Source organism: Papio anubis, chromosome 15 (assembly GCF_008728515.1).
Source record: "Papio anubis isolate 15944 chromosome 15, Panubis1.0, whole genome shotgun sequence".
Classification (NCBI taxonomy): Eukaryota; Metazoa; Chordata; class Mammalia; order Primates; family Cercopithecidae; genus Papio; species Papio anubis.
In genome coordinates, this window is record NC_044990.1 from 5863548 (window position 1) to 5887687 (window position 24140).

Sequence of the window (24140 nt, forward strand, 5' to 3'; positions counted from 1 at the left end):
GGTGTGCACTCACCGAGGAAAGGCCATCTACAAGCTGAGGAGAGAGGCCTCAGGAGAAACCAACCCTGCAGACACCTTCATCTTAGCCTCCAGAACTGTGAAAAAAAAAAAAATCAATGTTTGTCATTTAAGCCACCCAGGCTCTGGGACTTTGTTATGGCAGCCTGAACCAATTAACACGCTTCCCTTCTGTGCTCCGGTAGCACCTTGAGCATACGTCTAGCAGTGTGTAGCCCGCAGTTTGAGAATCGCTGGTGTTCTTATTTCTCCTCCCACTGGATCATGGGCTCCTTGAGGGTGGTGTGATTTCATCGGCTTTCACTTCCTATCACCCATTGCAGTGTTTGACATCAATATTCATAGAATGAGTGAATAGGCAGGAAAATCCTTATCTCATTTAGAATCCAGAAAAACTGTAGCTGCTGGTGCCATTAGAGGCTCAGATGAGAGAAATAAATTTTATGAAAAATATATTTAGGAATGCAGTTTTGTTCCATAAAATGTGTACAATATAGATAATACAGTACCCTTGGGGGGAAATTATGACTTCCCCTTTGCTATGGGGTTGGCTTCTATCCATGCTCTAAATATAACTGCTATCACTCTTCGCCTTTATCTTTATGCTGTAACAAAGATCAACAATTTGCTGCTTCCTCAACCTGCCTCTCTCCCCAACTATCCCCGACCCCCTGCACACCACACTGGTCCAGACCTCCTTGCTGGTGCCCATGCTGTCTCTTGGCCTGGAATGCCTCTCCCCACTTCACCCTGGCAAGCCCATTCATCTCATAAGACTGCCCGGATGTCATCTCCTCTAGGAACTCTTCTATGACTGATTTAGATGAGGTCAAATGCTTTTTCACTATGCTGACTTTACACCCTGTGAGTGCAACCATCATATTTGCCACATTACATCAAAGTTACCTGTTTCCAAGGTTGCCTTCCCAATATACCATAAATTCCTTGAAGGCAAAGACCTTGTCTCTTCCATTAAAAAATCTTCATTCCTGGTATATGGCAAAATGCCTAGTAATAAGACCCTGAACACATGGTAGCTATTATTAATCACTTCAGTAAAATTGTAATAAATCATGGGGAGAAAAAGTAGATGTCTTACAAGTTACTGTGAATTATTTACAAAGAAAAAATTTTAAGTTTCAGTTTCACTTCGTTCTCTTCTGTTAATTTCTTAACATACTTTGTTTTCAAACTGCTGATCTCTAAGACTGGTGAGAAAAAGTAGGAGAAAGAGGAGGGTGAAAGTTGAAGAGAGTGCAGGAGGACATACTTTAAGGCTCTTACAAAAATTGAAAATAATAATTTTGAACATTTAATACCCAAGTTTCATCACTGCTTCACTTAGCGCCCTGAGGTGAAGTGCGTATAATCCTGAGTCTCCAAAAATAGGGAGACAGAACTCACCTCTTTCAACAGGGGGCTGAATGTATTAATTAATGCTCTCAAAGTTCGAGGATGAAGATTTGCACACAAATCCTTATTAGTACTAGATGTGCTCTGCATAATAAGCCTTATATGCAGCATTTACACAATAAATTGAGTAGCATAGCTCCAAAGTAGAACAGCACATATAATGCACATGTTCAGCATCTGCATTAATCATATTATCAACAACTCCCAAACACTCATGCCAGACTGAACTATCAACCTAAGTTTTAAAACTTCTTTTTTTTTTTTTTTTTTTTTTTGAGACGGAGTCTGGCTCTGCCGCCCAGGCTGGAGTGCAGTGGCCCGATCTCAGCTCACTGCAAGCTCCGCCTCCCGGGTTCACGCCATTCTCCTGCCTCAGCCTCCCGAGTAGTTGGGACTACAGGCGCCCGCCACCGCTCCCGGCTATTTTTTTGTATTTTTTTAGTAGAGACGGGGTTTCACCGTGTTAGCCAGGATGGTCTCGATCTCCTGACCTCGTGATCCACCCGTCTCGGCCTCCCAAAGTGCTGGGATTACAGGCTTGAGCCACCGCGCCCGGCCAGTTTTAAAACTTCTTTGTGTGCATTGTAATGTGATTACTGGTATGGTGTAGAGCTTTGTGACATATATTTTAATGCACTTCCAGAAGATTTTTCTTGTTTGTGTTAGACATGTTTTTAAAAGACCCCATTCTGATGGGTTTTTTTTTTCCCAGTGAAGGAAAAAGTAGACAGCCCTAAGAAAATTCCTATATTGCATTTTATGAGGTTTGAAATGCTGGGTTTTGCCATTATGCATCCATTGTAGAGGTAACAACCAGGCTATTATCATGATAATCATTTCCTGTGTCACTTTTCTTCAGTTTGGGTAAGAGCCCTTAAGCTCTTCATAAGAAAGTGGTACTTTTCACGTCTGTGGAACAGGAACATCTTTATAAGTGATACACCCCTACTTTATGGTAATTGCTTATTTAATGCCTGCCTTATTTTTCAGATGGAAGCTTCAAGAAGCCAGAAACTATGTTTGCCTTCTCACGTGGTATTTGGCACACAGCAGGTGCTTAGCAAGCATCCCACACAAAGAGGAAGGGATAAGTGGGAAAAAGAGGAGAATGAATATTAGTGATACTCATACTATTTATGAGCGAGCGAGAGAGAAATATAGAGGACAGACTGAGAGCTCATAGTCTAGCAGGCAATAGAACAAGGTTTTGAGATTCAGCAAAAGGGTCAAGTTTGCCAGGGTTGCCAAATCCTAGTTCAAAAAACCCAGTTATGTTAATATGGTTTTCTTTTTTTTTTTTTTTTTTTTTTTGAGACGGAGTCTCGCTCTGTCGCCTAGGCTGGAGTGCAGTGGCCGGATCTCAGCTCACTGCAAGCTCCGCCTCCCGGGTTTACGCCATTCTCCTGCCTCAGCCTCCCGAGTAGCTGGGACTACAGGCGCCCGCCACCTCGCCCGGCTAGTTTTTTGTATTTTTTAGTAGAGACGGGGTTTCACCGTGTTAGCCAGGATGGTCTCGATCTCCTGACCTCATGATCCGCCCGTCTCGGCCTCCCAAAGTGCTGGGATTACAAGCTTGAGCCACCGCGCCCGGCCTAATATGGTTTTCTAATACTTAAACTGTATGATCTGAGAATAAAAGAGGATAGCAAAGTTAGCTTTGAAACTCCTTGCCCTAAAGGGAAGCATATGGCTCGTAATCAGTCAGGTAGCACTCTGAGCATGCTGGAATTCCCAATCTCATTAATTTGGGGGTGCCAAGAGCATATTGGATAAATTTCCACTCAGTTGTTTCTCACTATGTTTGTGTGGGTTGCGTTGATCTCATTGGCTGTCATTTATAGAACCCTCACACCTCTGTCAAGTTGTGCTAGGCATTTTACCTGCTTTATCTCTGATCCTCACAACTATGTATGGAAGACATCCTTACACCACTGTATAGAATGAGGAAACTGAAATTCAAATTTCACACAGCTGCTAAGCAGTAGAATGGATTTAAACCCATGGATTTAAATCAATGTTTAATCAATGTTTAAATCAATTCTAAATCAATGTTTAAATCAATTCTAAATCAACATTCTAAATCAATGTTTAAATCAATGTAAGTGATCCTTTCCATACATTGTGCTATGTCACAGCAGAGACTACTTTTAGGATTTAAGCGTGTGACTTGTGTATGTATATAACTTTTATAGCATCAGTTTTCTCATTGGTAACGTGGAGGCGTGAAATAGTTAATATTTCAGGTCCATTTTTTCCTAAAATTCTACAAGTGGAAGAACAGAGGCAGGAGATGCTCCCTGCTGTGGTAGAGCTGTCCATGGTCCTGAAAAGCCTGGCCCCAATAAAGCAATAATAAGCTTATCAAAGGGAGAAGCACAAGAGACCAGAAATGCCTCCATTAATAGACATCTAGCTGCTATTCTCTGGTCTCTTAAGTAATTAAGCATGCTATCTCTTACTGCCGAGTCTATGGGTTATGCCATGAACCAAGCCACTGCAAATTAAAGATGTAGGCAGACTTGCACAACCCTCTCCTTTCCCCCTCACACCTGAAAGAGCCCACGTGTTCCAGCTAAATGAGCTGTAGTAATATTTGGTCTGCATTTTTTATTCTTTTGCCTTGAATTACAGATTCCTCCATACAGCGATGTTCTGAGCCTGATTTTCTAAGCTTAGCCACCCCAAGAACCAAGGAAGATAAATTTAATGAGTTCTCTTAAAAAAAAAAAAAAAAAGTTCCTTTGTTTTAGCATATTTCCATTGCCTCTTCCATTTTTTCATAGGGATATGTTATCTCACATATGCTTGTGTCAAATGACAAAAAAATTACTGTATCAGTAGCAATATAAGCAGAAATTTCCAGAAAACATGTGGTGGACATAGGGCATGTGAAAACATACAAGATAAGCATTCTTTCATACTTTTTTCTGCCAGTCATGGCTAGTTACTGAAATTTGTACATCCTTTCTTATTTCAAACTCCTAATGTATAATTTACCTTCTAAAATAACTTTAATAATAAATCTCTGGTATTTTGAAATCTTTGTTACTCTGTGATGACCTTTGCAAGTTTTTAAAACAGCAATGTTTAAAGGTATAAGGAGATTTTTAAAAATATAGTGAAATAGTGTGTTCCACTGAGAATTAATTACAAGCTAGAACTTATGTTAGTAAGGATGTATTGGACCACAGTAAAAGAAAAATTCTAAAAGTAGCAAGTGGTAGATTAATGAGCTTGCCACTGCTTTTAGTGATTGTTTGAGTCCCTCTTTAACTGTGCTCACTTGACAGAAATATATCCATATGCCTACATATTGTAGGGGCTAAGGGAAAACTTCCCCTTTGCCCTCTGGAGATTGACTGAAAAAATGAACTCAAAGAGGCAGAATAATAGGAGAAATGGCATACACATTTCTTAGTGTGCAAGGAGGAGAATCACAGAATAATTGCCTAATATCCCAATTGAGTACAGATGCTTACATACCCTACTTCTTAGGGGAAAGGGAGACGGGAAAGTGTGGATGATTTTAGGAAGACAGTAAATGATTTTTAGGAGAATTCAGTGGGCTTGAAGAATATACAGTGGCCTGAAACAAAGTCTTTTGGAACCACAGAGCAGACAATGGTTTGTGACAAAAGTCCACCCAGGTATGTTGACAGACTCCAGTCTATTCCTGCAATATGAATTCAGTTCACAAAAACTGAACGAAGAGACCAGAGGTCATTGTTTTCTTCTTTGGTGGGTACAGACCTTAGGCAGATCCAGGAACTTCAGAGAATAACTTCATCCTGCTGTGCTTTGGGAGACACAGAGGATTGAGATATGGGGTGTGGGGGTAAGAAGGTCAGAGGGACCTTGAGGCTTTTTCTTCATTTCAGCATGTCAAAGCACCATATTTTAGGGTATCAGTTTCTGAGCCCCAATGATATAAATACGATTTTACACTTTCTTTTTATTATTATTATTATTATTATTATTATTATTATTATTATTTTGATGGAGTCTCGCTCTGTCACCCAGGCTAGAGTGCAGTGGCTTGGCTCACTGCAAACTCTGCCTCCCAGGTTCACACCATTCTCCTGCCTCAGCCTCCCAAGTAGCTGGGACTACAGGCGCCGCCACCATGCCAAGATAATTTTTTGTATTTTTAGTAGAGACGGGATTTCACTGTGTTAGCCAGGATGGTCTCGATCTCCTGACCTCGTGATCTGCCCTCCTCAGCCTCCCAAAGTGCTGGGACTACAGGTGTGAGCTACCGTGCCCGGCTGATTTTACACTTTCAAATACACATGTATGTAACTCTGTATATGCATGTATAAGTAAGTATGTATATGGCTAAATCTAAACTATTTGCATATGAGACTGGAGATGATACTCTTTTCCTCCCTTCAAATTATGTGCCTGAGTGATTTGCAAGGGGAAGGGAGTCTTGAAGGAGGATATTTTGAAGGACCTTTGTAACAAACAATGAAAGAGGTGAATTTATAAGTCAAAGTAAGGAAAAAAACTTGATCTGGTGCTCATCCCAGCTCAAAAGACTAAGGTAACCTTTGGGGAGAGAGGGACATTTTCCTCAAATCAAGTGCAAAAAGATAGCCTAGAAAGCTGTGAGGCTGGAAGGGAACAGAGGGTCATTGGGCTTCTAGTGAGTTTGCAGCTTTGGGGATGTTGGATGCAGTCCAGGGGGACTCAGCATCACCTCAGGAGGCTGTGGCAGAAAGAATGAGCAGGAAATGGAGGATGCCCAGCACTCAGGGTACATGTCTATAGACCTGGCCAAGCAGCAGCAGCAACCAGCTTGTAAAGACAGTATAAATTCCATAGAAGGCAGTGAGGACCTAGAGACACACAAATTCAGCAGTGTTTGGGGGAAGCAATATCAATCTCTCGATGGTTAATTTTATGTGTCAACTTGACTGGGCCACACGGTGACCAGACACTTGGTTCCATGTTATTCTGGGGAATATCTGTAATGGTGTTTCTCGATAAGATCAGAATTTTGACTTGGTAGACAGAGTAAAGCAAGTTGCTTTCCCAATGTGGGTTGGCATTGTGCAACATGTTGAAGGCATGAACACATTTAAAAAGTCTGAGTAAGGGGGAACTGGCTCTCTTTCTGCTGCTGTCTTTGAGTAGGGACATCAGTCTTCTACTGCCTTCGGAATTGGACTTAGACTGGAACTTATACCACCAGCTTTTTAGATTTCTAACTTCCCAACTGCAGATCTTAGGATTCCCCAATCTCCCTTATCACATGAATCAATTCCTTATAATACATCTCTCTCCTCCACCCCCACTCTCTCTCTCCATGTATATAGTCATGTGCTGCATAATGATGTTTTGGTCAATGACAGACCACATATAACATGGTGGTGCCATAAAATTATGATACCATATTTTTACTGTACCTTTTCTATGTGTAAACATATTTAGATACACAAATACTATTGTGTTACAGTTGTCCACAGTATTCAGTACAGTAACATGCTGTACAGGTTTGTAGCCTAGGAGGAATAGGTTTGTAATAGGCTATCCCATGTAGGTTTGCATAAGTACACTCTATGATGTTCACACAGTGACAAAACTGCCTAATCATGTATTTCTCAGAACATATCCCATTGTTAACTAATATATGAATGTGTGTGTATGTATGTGTGTGTGTATGTGTGTGTGTGTGTGTGTGTGTGTGTGTGTGTATATATATATATATATAAAAAACCTGTTGATTCTGTTTCTCTGAAGAACCTTGATAAATACAACCTTCAAATCAGTTACAATATATTTTTATCACATTATTCTCTATACTTATTTAAAATTTAATTTTTAATTAGTGATAGATGAATATATGCTTCCTTAGAAAGTATCCAACAATTAGAGAAAGACTAAAATCTCACTTGCCATTACCCTCAAACCTGGTTCTCTCCCTTTCTCTAGCAATAACCCAAATTTATTCCTGCCACATTAAGAAACACTTTTCCAGAAAAAAAATATTGACTGTAAGGTCTCTGAGAATGCAGGTTTCAAAGTTGCCTTAAAAAAAAAAAAAAAAAAAAAAAAAAAAGAACAACCTGAAAGATCAAGAATTTTGTGATACAAAACAGGGTAAAAAAATAAAAGACAACGTCAGATGAAATGTTGAAATATTTACCTCTGTAAGCTCAGATTAATAAATACAATATTTCTTTTTCTTTTTTTTTTTTTTGAGACAGAGTCGTGCTCTGTCACCCAGGCTGGAGTGCAGTGGCCAGATCTCAGCTCACTGCAAGCTACACCTCCCGGGTTCACGCCATTCTCCTGTCTCAGCCTCCGGCGTAGCTGGGGCTACAGGTGCCCGCCACCTCGCCTGGCTAGTTTCTTGTATTTTTTAGTAGAGACGGGGTTTCACCGTGTTGGCCAGGATGGTCTCAATCTCCTGATCTCGTGATCTGCCCGTCTCGCTTCCCAAAGGGCTGGGATTACAGGCTTGAGCCACCGCGCGCGGCCTAAATACAACATTTCTTAATAGCAGGAGAATGGAATGAAAGATGTGGGTCTAAATGACTAACTGATGCACAATTCTAAAGTGTCTCCCAAAAGAAAGGAAGAGCAAGAGGGAGGGAGGGAGGTCACATCCCTAAGGTTATATCCACAGGAGACAAGCCCCTGCTGCTGATGACTTATCACTTTTTGGGAAAATTGCAAAAAACAATTGTAACAAACAAACATTGTAACAAACAATGAAAGAGGTGAATTTATAAGTCGAAGCAAGGAAAAGATGCTTGATCTGGTGCTCATCCCAGCTCCAAAGACTAAGATAAACTTTAGGGAGAGAGAGGCATTTTCCCCGAACCGTGTACAAAAAGACAGCCTAGAAAGCTGTGATGTTGGAAGGGAACAGTTTTAGCCTTCCAGATTGATGATGTAAGGTATGCAAGCACTAAAACGATGGGCAGCCTATCATAGGTTGCTTACTAACAGTCTGTCAAGAGACAGATATTTGAAAAATCTTATAAAATATTATGAAAATTCCCTGCTTGAAAAGTTTCCCAAAGCGAGAGTGATTCCCAGGAGATAGAATAAATACTCAAGGCCTCCGTGTGCTAGTTATTTTCCTTCTTGCATGTTCTAGTGTAGCCATGTGATTATCACTACTTAATTTAATGAGTCAGGTGTGCTGATTGTTCTGAAACAGCAATTTGGTATGGGGCATTTTCATGGCATGAAAGAGCAAGTGGAGCTTCCAAAAGAGCTAGGTGTAGACTCTCTGGTCTTCCCTGGGGGAAGGATCCTTGGCACCAGGGCCTTTTGTTCTTGTTACCAGGTTGATAAGGCGTATGGCAGGATGGATGACTTGGCAATTCTCTAAGTGTCAAGCAGAGTAGACAGAAATTTCTTCACATGTATGGGAGAGGACTCCCCTGCTTTCCCAACCAGCACCTGAAGAGCAACTCAAGGTCACACTTGCATCATCTCCTGCAAGAGAAGACCCTGTGAGCTCTCGAGAAGAGACCATCCTTGCTTTCTCTCAGTCGCCCATGCTCAGGCAAACTTGGCTTATGACAAGTTTGAGCAGAGCATTTCTTAGAAGTTAATTGGAGCTTGGCGTGGTAGCATGCACTTGTAGTCCCAGCCACTCCAGAGGCTGAGGTGGGAGGATTGCTTGAGCCCAGGAGTTGGAGGCTTCAGTGAACTATGATAACACCACTGCACTCCAGCCTGGGAAACAAAGTGAGACCTCATCTATAAAAGAAAAGTTACTTGGAAGCCAGGTTATTTTTGGACCCATGCAATTTTCCAAGGATTTGTTAAAAGAAGTGATTTGGGAAACATGATAATCACACATCTCAAGGGGGAAAATGGTCCTCTGGCCTGAGCCTCAATTCTGGATTGCCCTGCTATGTATGGGCATCAAAAGGGATTTGGGGAGAAGAATCTCTCCCTTGGATAAATTTACAAAGGTGGGGAGAGGGTCCCTTGATGAGTGAACTGTCTCCCAACCATTGGCGTCCAATGGCTGTGAATCCTGTCTCTCTGTTCAACCACTGAGGAACTGTGTGGCATTAGAGATATCACCAAAAATACAACCCAGTCCCTGCCCTTGAAGGGATGATGTCATGTACAGATATCACCAAAAATACAACCCAATCCCTGCCCTTGAAGGGATGATGTCATGTACAAAAATAGACAAGGATGATTTGTTCATCTCTCTGTCATGTGAGTCCCACACAGGGCCTGGTGCATAGCAGATGCTCAACCCAGATGACTTATATTAAGTAGCAGTAGAAGCCAGATGCAGTGGCTCACGCCTGTCATCCCAGCACTTTGGGAGGTGGAGGCAGGTGGATTGTTTGAGCCTAGGAGTTTGAGACCAGCCTGGGCAACATGCAAAACCCCATCTCTACAAAAAATACAAAAAAGGCCTAGCGTGGTGGCTCATGCCTGTAATCCCAGCACTGTGGAAGACTGAGGTGGGCGGATCATCTGAGGTCAGGAGTTTGAGACCAGCCTGGGCAACATGGTGAAACCCTGTCTCTACTAAAAATACAAAAAATTAGTCGGGCATAGGGGCGGGCGCCTGTAATCCCAGCCATCTGGGAGGCTGAGGCATGAGAATTGCTTGAACCCGGTAGGCATAGGTTGCAGTGAGCTGAGATCACACCATTGCACTCCAGCCTGTACGACAAGAGTGAAACTCCATTAAAAAAAAAAAAAATTAGCCAGACATGGTGGTGCACGCCTATAGTCCCAGATACTCAGGAAGCTGAGGTGGGAGGAACGCTTGAGCCTGGGAGGTGTAGGTTGCAGTGAGCCGAGATCACACCATTGCATTCCAGCCTGGCAACAGAGCCAGACCCTGGCTTAACTCCACTGAACTGTACACATTAATTTTAAAAAAAAATTAATGTAAGTAGCAATGATGGACAAAGTGCTATGGTGACAGAACGGATAAAGTTGCAGATTGTGCCTGCAGGGGTGTGTGTGTGTGTGTGTGTGTGTGTGTGTGTATGGGGTGGTGGGTAAGTGGTGGGGGGTAAGGAGGGCTTAAGAAAGGATTTGTAGAGATAAAATCTGAGTAGCATTTTGAGAGGCACAATCTGGCCCCATGCGGACAGATGTGTTTGAGAACACTGGCTTTAGAATCAGGCAGCCCTGTTTAAAATTCTGACTGTCGCTCATTAGCTATGGGACTGTGGGCACATTCCAAAATGTTTCTTAGCCTCAGTTTTCTCATCTGTATAATGGGACCAATAATATCTACTTGCAAGATTGCTCACTGGTACACTTAGTAAATAAAGGTCAACGTTATTATGTGAAAGGTATGGAAGAGAGGTGTGTTCAGGGAACTACAGGTAACTTAAGGGTGGAACTGGACCACACATGTGTCAGTCAAGAGAGAAGAGATGGGAAAAGGCAGGGTCATCTCTTAAGAACCTTGTGGATTAGAGTTTGGGCTCTGACCTAAGTCCAGAGACAGCCAGTGAAAGATTTAACTGGGATAGGAGTGAGGGGTGGATAGTTGAATGGAGAAGGGAAGAAGGGGAGAAGCTCACCTCTACCTGTATATGTTGAAGTGTAAGCACAATGTCAGCATAGTTACTTGCTTTAGACTCCTTGCATAACTGAAAGAGGGAAGACCATCAGCTCAGAAATCCTCATTTTCCAGCCTGATGGTCACAAGATCTTGCATACTTTTATTAACTTTGTTTTTATATGTATCTTAACAACAGGAAGCACTTTCTTGTGCTAAGTTTAGATTACTGGAAGGAGTAAAGATTAAGCACACAGGAAGCTGGCCTGGAGTTGCACACACAGTGGGCTGTCGTTTAATGGGACTCTTCTACTCACTCTGATCCTTCCACTTGCTATCGAGGAGATATACGAAGACACTTATTTTCTTTTTCCAAGTTTTCTGTAAACTTCTGAGGTGAATAAAGAATACCAATACTGATTTTAGGGGGGAAAAAGAACTTGCCGAAACAGGAGTTTGCCACTTACTAGCTCTTTGATCCTAGAGGAGTTACCGCCCCTCAGTTTCTCCATCTGTGAAATGAGCCTGATGGTACCTACCTCATTAGGTTGCTGTAATTCATGACAGAATCCGCCTGGGTTGCCTGGCAGTATAGGAGTCAGTGAGTGAGTGAACAGGCTGCTGCCGCTGCTGCTGCTGCTGCTGCACTGGGCAGTGATGGTGAAAGAGCCTCTACTACCTACCAAGGAGGATCCAGACGTGGGAACCCCACAATTAAAAAGCAGTAACTACAACACATCCCTTCCCACCCCCGTCTCATAACAAAACCAAACCCACTTCCTTCACGGGCTGCTTTATGCAAAATTTCAAGATCAGCAAAATTTATTTTTGGCTTTCATGACCCTTAACTCTAAAAAAAAAATTGTGGAAAACCACACAGAGCAGACCATTTACCATTTTAACCTTCTTTACGTGTACAGTTCATGGAGTTAAATACATTCACGTTATGCTCTCCAAAACTTTTTCATCTTGCAAAATGAAACTCTCTACCATTTAAACACTAACTCCGCATTCTCTCCTCCCTTAAATTCTGGCAACCCCTATTCTACTCTCTATAAATTTGACTACTCTAGATACCCCATATAAGTATAATCATCCAGTACTTGTTCTTTCATGACTGGCTTGTTTCACTTAGCATACTGTTCTCAAGTTTCATCCACATTGAATTGTGTGACAGGGTTTCCTTCCTTTTTAAGGCTGAATAATATTCCATTGTACTCCAGCTTACTGAACCACTGCCAGTTAAGATGGTGTCAAATTAGGTTATTTCTGGGATACTTTTCTGGGAAAGTTACTTTTATAGAGATGGCATTCCAAGAGGTTTTAAAATGTATCCTCCTATTGAAGTTTTTATGTCAATTATGAATGTTGACTAAATTTACAAGTAAACTTATTTATTAAAAAATTCCATTGAATGTATATACCATATTTTGTTTGTCCATTCATCCATTGATGGACACTTGGGTTGCTTTTGCCTTTTGGCTACTGTGAGTAATGCTGCTGTGAACTTGGGTGTACAAATAACTACCTTTAACCTTCTCTCTCTCTCTCTTTCTGTCTCTCTTTTGTAATCCAAGGTTCTGATGCTTTCACTCTAACTCAGCATCTTTCATCAGGAAAGGAGCTCTGAGAATCATTAACATGTTGGTACGTGTGTGCTTGATGTGTTAACCCTAAATGAGAGTGTCTGGATTTTTAAGTGAAGACCAAAGAGAAGGGAATGCAAAATGAAACAAATATGAAATTGTCCAGTTTCAGGCTGAGGTCCCTGAAGGGGTGCTCTGTGGGCCTGTGGGCCTCCTAGGCTACCTCAGAGCAGACTGGGAGTCCTTTGCCAGTGAAAGCATGGCTCTGGCCCCAATAGACCAGAACTCTTTTGTCTTATGTGCCAGTTCCAAACTGAGCCCATCTTAACCATTAAACTTACACAGGAAATATAAAACATTAGCACACGTGCATCTCAAACTACTATCATTTCATTTCCCGCTGGAAGGGGAAATCTTTATAATATACTAGAGAAGGCTCACTCAGCTCAAATTATGGTTCAAGTCAAACCCCAGTATACTCCTTCACAATGAGCCTTTTCCTGCACGGTTCTAATCCTCCCCACTGTGGGTTTACTAATCTCTTTCTATTATCTTTTCCTTTTGACAGGCGGCTGCTCTGCCTGCCACGCCTGCCAATTCATTCTCCTCTCATAGTTAACCATCACGATCACATCATTACCTGAAACACAAATCCTCCTACAGCTAAAGACACGCAACCTAGCAAGTATTTTTCTTCCTACAGACTGTACACACCATGTTCTCAGAGGTTTTCAATAAGCTGCAAGAATTCTTGGTTGTTCAATGAAATCTCATTCTTCTTTCTCCCAATTGCAATGTTGCAATCATATCCTGTCACATCCCATCAGCTGCCAAAACCAATGTTTCCTTTCTGCAGTGCCTCTCAGATCCCTCCCTGTTCCTCTGTTCACAGTCTGGGGATAGCAGCTTGCTGGGGCTGGTACCAGGAAAACAGTGAGTAAATATCAAATTGAGCCTGGGAGGCAAATGCAGAATTTGGAACCATAGCCAAGGTTAGTTACTGAGCATGAGGGTGGTTGACCAAGAGGTAGCTCAGTATGGGGGGCTGGTGAGTAGAGGATACAAGAATGATGGACCCTCATGCAGGATCTGTTGGAAAAATGAGAGAGAAAGAACCAGGGACCCAGGGAGAAAACAGGGAACGCAATTTAACCCTGCAAATAGTTTTCAGTTGACTGCTTTGAAAAGAATTAGTATGCTACTCCTTAGCTGGGTTTTAGGGGCATGTTTTTCTTTAAGATTTTCCATTCTCAGTTAAGACTCTTGTGGTAAATAAAAAAATATGTCACTCGAATCAATGAAAGTAATCTCTGAAGATGGGATCTAGGCATTAAATTTTAAAAAATTGTCCCAGGTGATTTACAGTTGCTAGAACTAACCACTGCCATAGCCCCTTACCTCTACCCCATCACACATCTGTCCTTTATGCTGCTTCTAGATAAATCTAAGTCTGATGCTTCAATGGCTCTCCATCTCTTTCTGAATCTGATCCATTTCCTTGGTCTTGGTCTATTGTTGGAGATGCTTCACATCGTGGGCCCAGCCCCCATTCCTGGTCTTGGCTTCCGTAGCTTGCCTGCATTTCTCTTACTGGTTCACTTGCTGGTTTTCCTGGGATGTCTTTGACACAGTTGGGTATAGCCTGGTTAACTTCTACAGGTCAAAGTCCCGTCAAGGGGCAGGTCCATGGATAGGTGCCAGAAGGAAATCCCAACCAGCAGGCTGACCACAGTGTCTGGGGGGTGTGAGAGCAGGTACACATGAAGTCCAGCGCAGGCATTGAAGATGTCCTGCAGAGCAGAGGCAGGAATATCCCGAGACTCGAGCAGACAGGAAGATCTTAAGCCAGGACAGGTCCCAGCCATGGCTTGTGGTCCAGGGAGCAGAGCCGTAGAAGGACGGACCATCAAACCTGGTTGAGCAACAAAAACAAGATAGAATGCCAGTCTGTGCTCCTCCTACTCCATCTCCGGTTTTAATATTATAATTACCACCCAGAAATCTGCCATTCATCTCCCTCTCCCAAGGCAACAGGATCTGCCCAGGAAGTATAGCAGCAGCCCAGGACTCATAAGTAGAGCTGGAACAGTCCTTGGTTTCTGGATCCTTGAGGGTCAGAGCCCTGGGACCCTGACTGGAAGGCTAAGCCACCTGCCCAGCATGCTCTTTTTCCACTGTCCTGGCAACCTCGAGTGTTGGCCTGGCTCCTAATTTCCTGCAGTTCACATCCTCATTCCCTGGACTCCCTAGGGTGGCCTGCCTCTGTGTCCACCCCTTCCATGCACCATGCTCTGCTCGTCTGAAGTCTTATCCCAGGATTGGTCACTGACAGAGTGCCTCTTGGCTCCTGCCACCAGCCTGGATTTGTGTTGAATTAGCCATGCCCCTCCCGCCCCATCTGGACTAGATTTACACTTGGGGGCCCCTTGCCAACACTATGTCTCTGCTCCTGCTTCACCTGTGTTTGGCCAATTCCAGGGTCTTCTTCCTTGGTTCAGACCCCAAACGACTCCTTCTCCCACCTTGCACGCTTTGTATCTGGCCTCATCTAACTCCCTCTTAGGAGGTAACACTGAGAAGAACCATTTAAAATCAGACTATAGATAAAGGTTGGTTGACATAGTAAGATGTTTGTGTTGGTGCTAAGTGGAAAAAGCAGATTGCAAGATAGTTTATAGTTTGTATTTGTTCATTCCAAGTATATACGTGCACAAAAAATGGTCTGGAAAGACACTCAGTGATATGTTAAGAGTGCTTGTCTCTGCGGTCTGGAATTATGGAATTCTTTTACTTTTCTTCCTTTTGTCTATTTATATCATCTAATTATTCCACAGTAAAGAAGTGTTGCTTTTTTAAAGAAGGAAAACAACTTTAAAAGTTATTTCTACAAATACACAATGTAAGATAGCTCTCGGGGTCCTGGTTCTCAGAAACAAGGCAGAGATCCAACTGAGAGCACTGGCCCAAGAGAGGAGTCAGATTTAGCAGCTAGAAGTTGCAGCCGAGTCCTGGTGTGTTGGGCGCCAAATCTCGAGGGCAGGGAAAGGGGGAACTTAACACTGCACTTGAAAACAGCTTGCCTGGGTTTGCATTCCAGCCTGACACTTAATAGCTGTGCAACCTCGGGCAAGTTGCTTAGCCTCTCTGTGTCTTGTTTTTCTGAACTGAAAATGAGATAAGATTATTTTATAGATAATCTTATAGGAATATTTTGAGGATTAAGTGGATCATATTATGTAACAAGAACTTAAGTGGTGCCTGGTACACAGTAAGTGTCCAAGCAGTGTTAACTATTATAGGGAAGAAGGCAGGCAGGCCCTAGCCCTGTAACACCCTTAGCCCCAGCCCCTTTGGGTTTCTGCTTTCTGTAACACCTTTTTTTTTTCCTTTTTCTTTTTTAGAAGAAATGAGATCTCACTATGTTGACCAGGCTGGTCTCAAACTCCTGGGCTCAAGTGATCCTCCTGCATTGGCCTCCTGAAGTCCTGGGATTACAGGCATGAGCCACTGTGCCTGGCCCGGAGTCCACTCATTCTCTCAATTCCACCTCCAACGCTCCATCCTTCCTTCAAACCTCTCTTCGTTAAGCCACCAACCAGGAGAGGTCTCACTTTCCTCCTATTCCATCTGTCACTCTGCACCACTTCCCCAGCCCTGAATGTACCCAGCCTTCTCTGCCAGGTAGTGGTGTACCTCTTTTATTCCCCCTTTGGAGCTGTACATGGGGGGCTGTATCATGCCTGACATGCTGTGGTACACATTAAGCACTTGAGTTGAACTGCATAGTTTGAACATGACCCATTTGCCTTACAAAAATCCTACTGAAATCTCTACCCAGGCACCTGCAGAGTGCTGAGATTTACTGCTTCGAAGGAATTATATTTACCTTATTGCTTCACGGATGAGAGATGAATTGCACACTTAGAATTATGATCTTTGGCACAAGTAAAGGCTCAGCATGGCAAAGAGTACCACCCTTCACACCTTTGTTATTTGCCTTGTGGGTTATAAATAAGATTGTAGCTTGTTTGAATAAACCAATATCTGGCCACAAACTAGCAAATGTCTGTTACAGCGTCTAAATGTGGAACAGTGATGGCATCTCATTCTTGGCCAATTTTAATGCAAGGAGCTGTGCAAAGCTGTGCTTTTGGCCTGTAGTCAGCAGCATTATATTTGGAGAAGGAAAATGCTAAATTTGCTAGAGTTTTGTTTTATATTTACCTCCTACATGTCTTGGCAAATAAACTATAAATCGTTTGTTATTCTGCATCTAGATCATACTTCCGTTTCAAATGTTTTTGTATTACATTTGCCAGAGAGCCACAGAATCTTAATTGTAGTACTGCATCAAAATCTGTCAGGGAGGCCGGGCGCGGTGGCTCAAGCCTGTAATCCCAGCACTTTGGGAGGCCGAGACGGGTGGATCACGAGGTCAGGAGATCGAGACCATCCTGGCTAACACGGTGAAACCCCGTCTCTACTAAAAATACAAAAAACTAGCCGGGCGTGGTGGCGGGCGCCTGTAGTCCCGGCTACTCGGAGGCTGAGGCAGGAGAATGGCGTGAACCTGGGAGGCGGAGCTTGCAGTGAGCCGAGATCGCGCCACTGCACTCCAGCCTGGGTGACACAGCGCGAGACTCCGTCTCAAAAAAAAAAAAAAATCTGTCAGGGAGAAGTGGTTAGAGTATTGAGCGCCTATTCACACAAGGCTATATGTTAGCCACATACATTGGAGTGACATATCTGAAAACGAGAGTTCAATGTCATGCCCCTAACACATTCTATCTGGGTTAAACAGCACTCTGCGTCACCTCCTGTCTGAAACACATTGTTGGTTTATTAGCAACTGCTATTGTTGCCCTGGGCCTAGAATAGGTGCTCAATAAATGCTTATTTATTGATTGCCTTGGGGCATTTTTTTTCATGTCACTTTTCGAAAGGCAATGAATGGAGCATGCAGAAATAGTATCTGCACATAAGGAGCCTGCAGTTTTAATGGGACAAAGAATTTATGAACACAGGCTAAAGAAGAGGGAGTATGTCAAGTAGGTAATTAAAAGTAAAACATGATGGAGGGTACTGCAGGGCTTTGGGACATCATGTCCTTTCAGTGTCCTGTGTGGCAGGGTCAAGCCCTGCTTCTTTAAGGCATTTCTGAACAGCAGGATGTCGGGGTGATGTGGAGGTGGTGGGAATGTGTCTGCCTGGACTCTGACCCTGGAGTCTTTGTTTATCTGAAAGTATTCCTGCTTTTCTTTTTGGCTCTCAGGACTTCCTCTGCACGTGCGGGAGGGAGTTAAGCATAGATGGATGGGTAGATGTCTGCTGAATTTGAAAACAAACCCTTGAAACTGGGATGCCATGTGGGTCAGCATGCGCAAAGTCTTTGGGAATGAAAATCTGTTATTTATTCTTTCAGAAAGCTTTTAGCTTTCAACATAATTTCTAAAATACAGTAGACTTCATTTCGAACCATTTGAAGAGAAATATTACTATTATTGTACCGGGGATGAGGTGGTGAGAGTAATAGATCGAGGTTCTTCTAAATTTCAGATCTTAAAGTCTTGATTCTAGGGAAAGGAAGAGAGGAGACAGGGCGAACAGATGGTGGGAAGAGGGGACAATGATAAACAGCATAACTTCCCGGTGCCTGGCACCCTCTTTGCCTTCACAGGTGTAGAGAGCAGATCCATTCTCATGGCCACGTGTCTGCAGCCACAAGTTCTATGGAACCCGCCTCAAGGTTCCCTTTCAAAATTCCGAAATTTCAGAAAGATGGTGGGGCACTGATGGTTTCCCCAGCCTCGCTAAGCTTGACCTCTTCTGGTTTCCATTGGCAAGCGAATGGAAAACTGCTTTTAGCAAGGCTTCACTGCAATAATCAATACGTCATAGTTGTAGCTATATTTAAACCTACAAGAACCGATTTCTAAGATCCCAGCAATTGCTATTGACATATAGGCTGGTTCCTTTAAAAAAAAAAAAAATCCTTAAAAAATAATGACTCTAGATCTGGAGGTGGATGGATGAATGGAGGCTTTGTGGCCATGCATGCCTGTAGGTAACCGCCCTGTTCCACTAACATTATGATTTGAGAGGCACAGGAAGAATTCACAAAAATTCTAACAAGATTTGGGAATGAAATCCTTACAGGGGCATCTAGAAATGGTTTTTCCAGATAATTTAGTTTTCAAGAGGGTGAGAGAAAGGAGTCAGTAACATTAAGAGTGGATACAGCCATACAAGGTGAATTTAAGCTCCTGATTTTCTTTCAAACTGGGAATGAGTCATCATCGTCTTACCCACTCTTCATCCTTCTTGACTTCTCGTAAGGATCCCTTATCTAAGTACATAAGATGTATAGTAAGATGGAAGGCCCAAATTTGTTTTGTGCCAAGAGTATGGAAGAATTTTTTGAGGTATTGTTGACGGGCCAGTAAATGTGCTTCTTCTCAGCACAGCATCCCCTCCAGCTATCCTGCACAAACATGGGGTCAGTGCTGCTGCTCGGAGTGAATGGGAGCCACCAGGAAGCCCGCTAGTATTATGAAAAGAGTTAAGTGAATCTCAAATCTCATCAAAACCCCAGTGTGACTACTAAGAATAGAAACGAAGTTAAGATCTCCATTAGCTGTATCATGTCTAAGGTGATGTCACAAGTAGTTTTTTCAGCATCTATAGAAGAATCACAGTAAGAATCTGGCTTTGTTTCCCCGGTGCTATATTGGTCAGAGTAAACAAGCATCCCAAGTCCGTTTGGTGAAGTCGGCTACCATGGGGACTGCAGGACTCCACGTCAAGTAATCTGACGAGGTCTCTTAAAGCTGTCAAGGTGAAGACCACACTGTGGCCTGGCAGTTCCCACCTCACTGTGGACATCCCAGGAAGCTACACATGCTCTGCCTGTTTTTATGACTGTTTCTTTTCTCAAGGGCACTCCTGACCAGGCACAGAGTCCATCCAGTGTAGGCTAAGCAGCATATCTTCTACTGACAAATGTCAATAACAGAAGGACATTTCCTGAGGCATGATCAGCCAGCTAAAAAGAGTCATGATTGTGAGGAACAGGAGAAACCATGCTGAAGGCACCGGGCATGGCTCGCTCAGAGCATTGTGCTGTTCTTCGCCCCTCCACTCTCCACCCCTGGGATAAATGGGATCGACCGTGGGAAACAAGAGGCAAGCAAGGACTTTGTCAGGAGCTCTGCTGCTGTTTGCTTTCTGCTGATTTTCTTCCACTCCCTTCCACTGTAGTAGCAAAATTGGAGTTTTCCTCAGAGCTCTGGCTTTGTGCTTCAAGATTATTTTAGGATACAGTGTGTAATTTTCATTGTCCCTTTTTATCATTTTAATATTCTTTCATGGATTTTTCAGAATGCTTAGATTTATTTTCTTTAAAATTGTTTTCCCTTGTAATGTTATTGCTTTTCAATTTCATTTTAACTTTTGACTTCTTAGTCTCCATAATACCTTCTACCTTTATATTTCTAATTTTGATTGCAATAATTCTACCCTTTAATTCCTTGTTCTCTGTATTTTATCCTTTCTACTTTTGTGGTCTAATTTTTTACTTTTCTAGATTTAAAAAAAATCTATTTTAGTTTAACTTGTATTTATCCTATCTCTATTTATTTATGTATTTAGGTAATTAATTTTTTTAGAGACGGGGCCTCACACTGTTTCAAAGGCTAGAGTGCAGTGGCATTATCATAGCTTACTGCAACCTTGAATTCCTTGGCTCAAGCAGTCCTCCTGCCTCATCCTCCTGAGTAAGTGGGACTACAGGTGCATCACCACATGCAGCTAATTTTTAAAACTTTTTGTAGAAACAGGGTCTCACTATGTTGCCCAAGTTCATCTCAAACTCCTGATCCCAAGATATCCTCCTGCCTTGGCCTCCCAAAGTGCTGAGATTACAGACATGAGTCACGGTACCCAGCCTCTATTTTAATTTTAAACATGTTTTGGCTTTCAGTCTTACTGTGGTTAATAAATTCTCTTACTTAAAATGTTTAATTGATGTTTTAAAACACTATTAATTAATCTTATTTGATTTATTTTCCCCTTGAATGACTACCCTTCCTTTTACTCTTTTTCTTCTTTTCTAATTTATTCACTTGGTGACATAATCTTAGGGGTCATACATAATTTAGGATTTTAGTTTTGGGATCACAAAGACCAGGCAGGAAAACACAAATATGTGATTTGGGTGAGATATAAGGCCATAGGGCACTGGCACCCACAGCAGCCTGCTGTGCCTGGAAGATCCAAATGAAGCAAAAACCCTTGAAGCAAATATCTCGGATAAAAGCAGGTGTTAATAGTGATTGTTTCTGAGTTGGATTATCATTTTTTTTTTGTTTCTGCTCTTCTGTCTTTTCAAAGTCTTTTACAAATATATTGCTTTTGCAATAATGAGAGAAAATGTAAAGACAAAAATAAAAGTAAAAACAGTCTGGGTGCAGCGGCTTACGCCTGTAAATGCCAGCACTTTGGGAGGCTGAGGTGGGTGGATCACCTGAGGACTTGGTCAGGTCAGGTCAAGACCAGCCTGGCCAGCATGGTGAAACCCCGTCTCTACTAAAAACACAAAAATTAGCTGGGCATGGTGATGGGTGCCTATAACCCCAGCTACTTGGGAAGCTGAGGCAGGAAAATGGCTTGAACCTGGGAGGCAGAGGTTGCGGTGAGCTGAGATCGCAGCACTGCCCTCCAACTCTGGGTGACAAAGTGAGACTCCATCTCAAAATAAAATAAAATAAAAGTAAAAACAAAAAACAACAATAAAAACTGTGCTTGCCAAAAATAAACCACATCTGTGACTGATGTGGCCTGCTGGCTCCAGCGTGTGACCTTAATTTATTTTCACAAGGGCAGGAAAGAAGCCCACATTGCAAAGAGGGGAAGCTAAGGCCATGCTCCCTATACTTCCCCTTCAGCCGCCCTTACCCTCTTCATCAAGCTCACACTTTTCAAGGACAGATCTCTACTTACCATGTCTGAAGCCTCCTATCCACAAAGTGGCTCACCAGTGAAACTGAAGGAGCACTTACTGCATTCCAGGGGCCATTACTTCTTCTAAGCACCTAGATTCGTTTTATTTAATAGATATGTAAGCCGTTTTTTTTTTTTCTCCCTGAGTTTGTAGCCAGGAAGCTCAAAACAAAATAGGTGATCTGTCTTTAACTATTATTCATAATGTCAGCCTTATTTCACAAATATCCAACCCACGTTTGTTCTTTGTGTGAATTCCTAAATTGTAATCCTGTTTTATTGAATATATTTCATGAGACACCTTAAATCTGTGCAATAATATAGGGTATAAATAAATTGACAAAATTCATATGGTCTGCCTCAGTTTACCCCTTCAGTCTAATTTCTGTATAACTCTTTCCACACTTTTCTCCTACCCCATCAACACACACACACACACACACATATCATATACATCCTTCTCCTGGGGCTATCTATCCAGAATCAGTAGTGAGCCGTACCTGAATTCACACGTCATCCTTAATGCCTTTGCATTTGGTAACAACTCTGTCTAGGGTTGGCTCTTTGCTTGGCCTTACTGATTCCTACTCACACTTGAGGTGTGAACTGCAAATGTTCTCCTGGAGAAGACTTCTTCAATCAGTTTTCCTCTGTTCTGCCTTTCTGCTGAGGACGCTTCTCCCTGCTGTTGTAGAACCTTCTAGAATAGTGTATATTTGAACTGTAATAGTCTGTTTGCTTCACTTGATCTTCTCCACTGAATCGCAAGTTCCTTGGTGGCTGAGACTCTTTATTTTTTGAACGTTTCCATTAAGTGCAAATAAAATGCTCCCTGGACACTTGTCCACATTGAAGTGAGTGAGAAAATATGAAACAGAAACCAGTGAGAACACTTTTAGGGGCATGGGCCTGTTGGGTGAGTTAATACATCCGAGGTAGATTTTGATTGAGTCATCTAATCATGCATCAATGTCAATGAATGACACTGCCTAAAATGACTTGGTTTCCCCTGGAGAGCAAGGTTTTGCTCTATTAATATCTGTCAGGGTCAATCATTTGGGTTGGTACAGATTGACCTTATATTAAGTTTTGTAGAGAGACAGAGTTCCGGTTTTTGGATTCTCATAAGCAAACCTCGGCACAGACATATTTTTGACTGTGGCATTTCTATGTTTGCATTTATACAGCACCCGATAAATTTCCTTAGCATTCACCATAAAACTCCAGATGTTTTCCTTCAAATTTACTCTTTCTCCAGACTATGCTGTCTGTAATAACATCCTCCTTTTCCTTCCCAGAAGCTTGAAACCTTGAAATAATCTCTGACATTTTAATCTCCTTTTCCTCTTACTTTCCGGTCAATGATCAACTCCCCTGGGTCCTATCCCTGAGACATGGCCCACTCTGCTCTTTTCTTTCCCTTCTCTTTGCCACTTTCTCAGTTGAAGCCTTAATTATATCTGCTACTTATTTGAGAACTTTATAACTCATCTTCTTGCCTCCTTTCTCCTCTCCAACGCACTATTCGTGGATAATAGAAATCTTCACAAAGTACACAGCAGCTCTGCATTTCTTTCTTTTCCCCAGAGAGCTGAGCCTAACCCAAGGCTGTAACACACTTTGGTGAACTGATTAAACTGCCTTCAGGGCCTTCCTGTGGTCTATGCAATCATGCCAGAATTTCCTAGCAAGACATTCATGACCCTACAGAGTGAAGTCCTAGCCTCTTCTTCCAGCTTCCCTGCAACTTTCTTCAGCATTCCCCCAGCTCACCCGCTTCTCACCAACTATAGCATTTCCAACCCTGCAGTGCCCTTCTCCAGCTGTCTCTACTTGTAAAAATGACAACTACCCTTTGAGGTTCTACTTTAATGTCACCTCTCCCATAAGCCTCTCACTTGACTGATTGCATCAACCCTCTGATACCTGTTGAACTTAATTGCACTCCATCTACTCTCTTTCTAGATACCAATTACATTTTCTTTCTTTCTTTCTTTCTTTCTTTTCTTTTCCTTCATTCCTTTTTTTTTTTTTTTGATTTAGTCCTCGGCTTTGTTGCTTGTATTGATGCTGTGGCATGATTCGCTCACTGCAGCAACCTCTGACTCTCTGGTTCAAGTAATTCTCCTGCCTCAGCCCCCAAAGTAGTTGGGATTACAGACATGCATCACCATGCCCAGGTAATTTTTGTACTTTTAGTAGAGACAGAGTTTCACCATGTTGACCAGGATGGTCTCGATCTCCTGATCTCATGATCCACTGCCTCAGTCTCCCAAAGTGTTCAGATTACAGGCATGAGCCACTGCGCCTAGCCAATCCCTCTACATTTTTTTCTTGACTCATGAGTATTGCTTTTGACTACCTGCCTGGGTTTTCCTTTCCATGCTGTGGGGTTCTCCCTAATGGCAGGAAGAAACATTGTACTTAGCTTGGCTTCAACCAGGGCATCTTACGACTTGTCTTTTTATTAATAAAGCTTCATTATCTTTATTAATAAAGATAATGGGTACTGAGGGTTAGTGGACCTGACATGGGGATCGCAAAGTTGAATGAAACACAGTCCTTTCTACATAGAATGACTCAGACTGGGAACTAAGGCAACCTCAGGAAGTGTTCAT

At 42.4% G+C, this 24140-nt stretch overlaps 1 long non-coding RNA gene across 2 annotated transcripts in view; it reads left to right on the plus strand.

The window, feature by feature from the left end:
• Positions 1–16981, plus strand: part of LOC110741664 — a 56159-nt gene extending 39178 nt beyond the window's left edge. For both annotated transcript variants that reach the window (XR_002518252.2, XR_002518251.2), the window contains exon 5: positions 12517–16981. This is a non-coding gene — a long non-coding RNA (uncharacterized LOC110741664). The remainder of the gene's footprint in view (positions 1–12516) is intronic.
• Positions 16982–24140: the final 7159 nt, after the last annotated feature.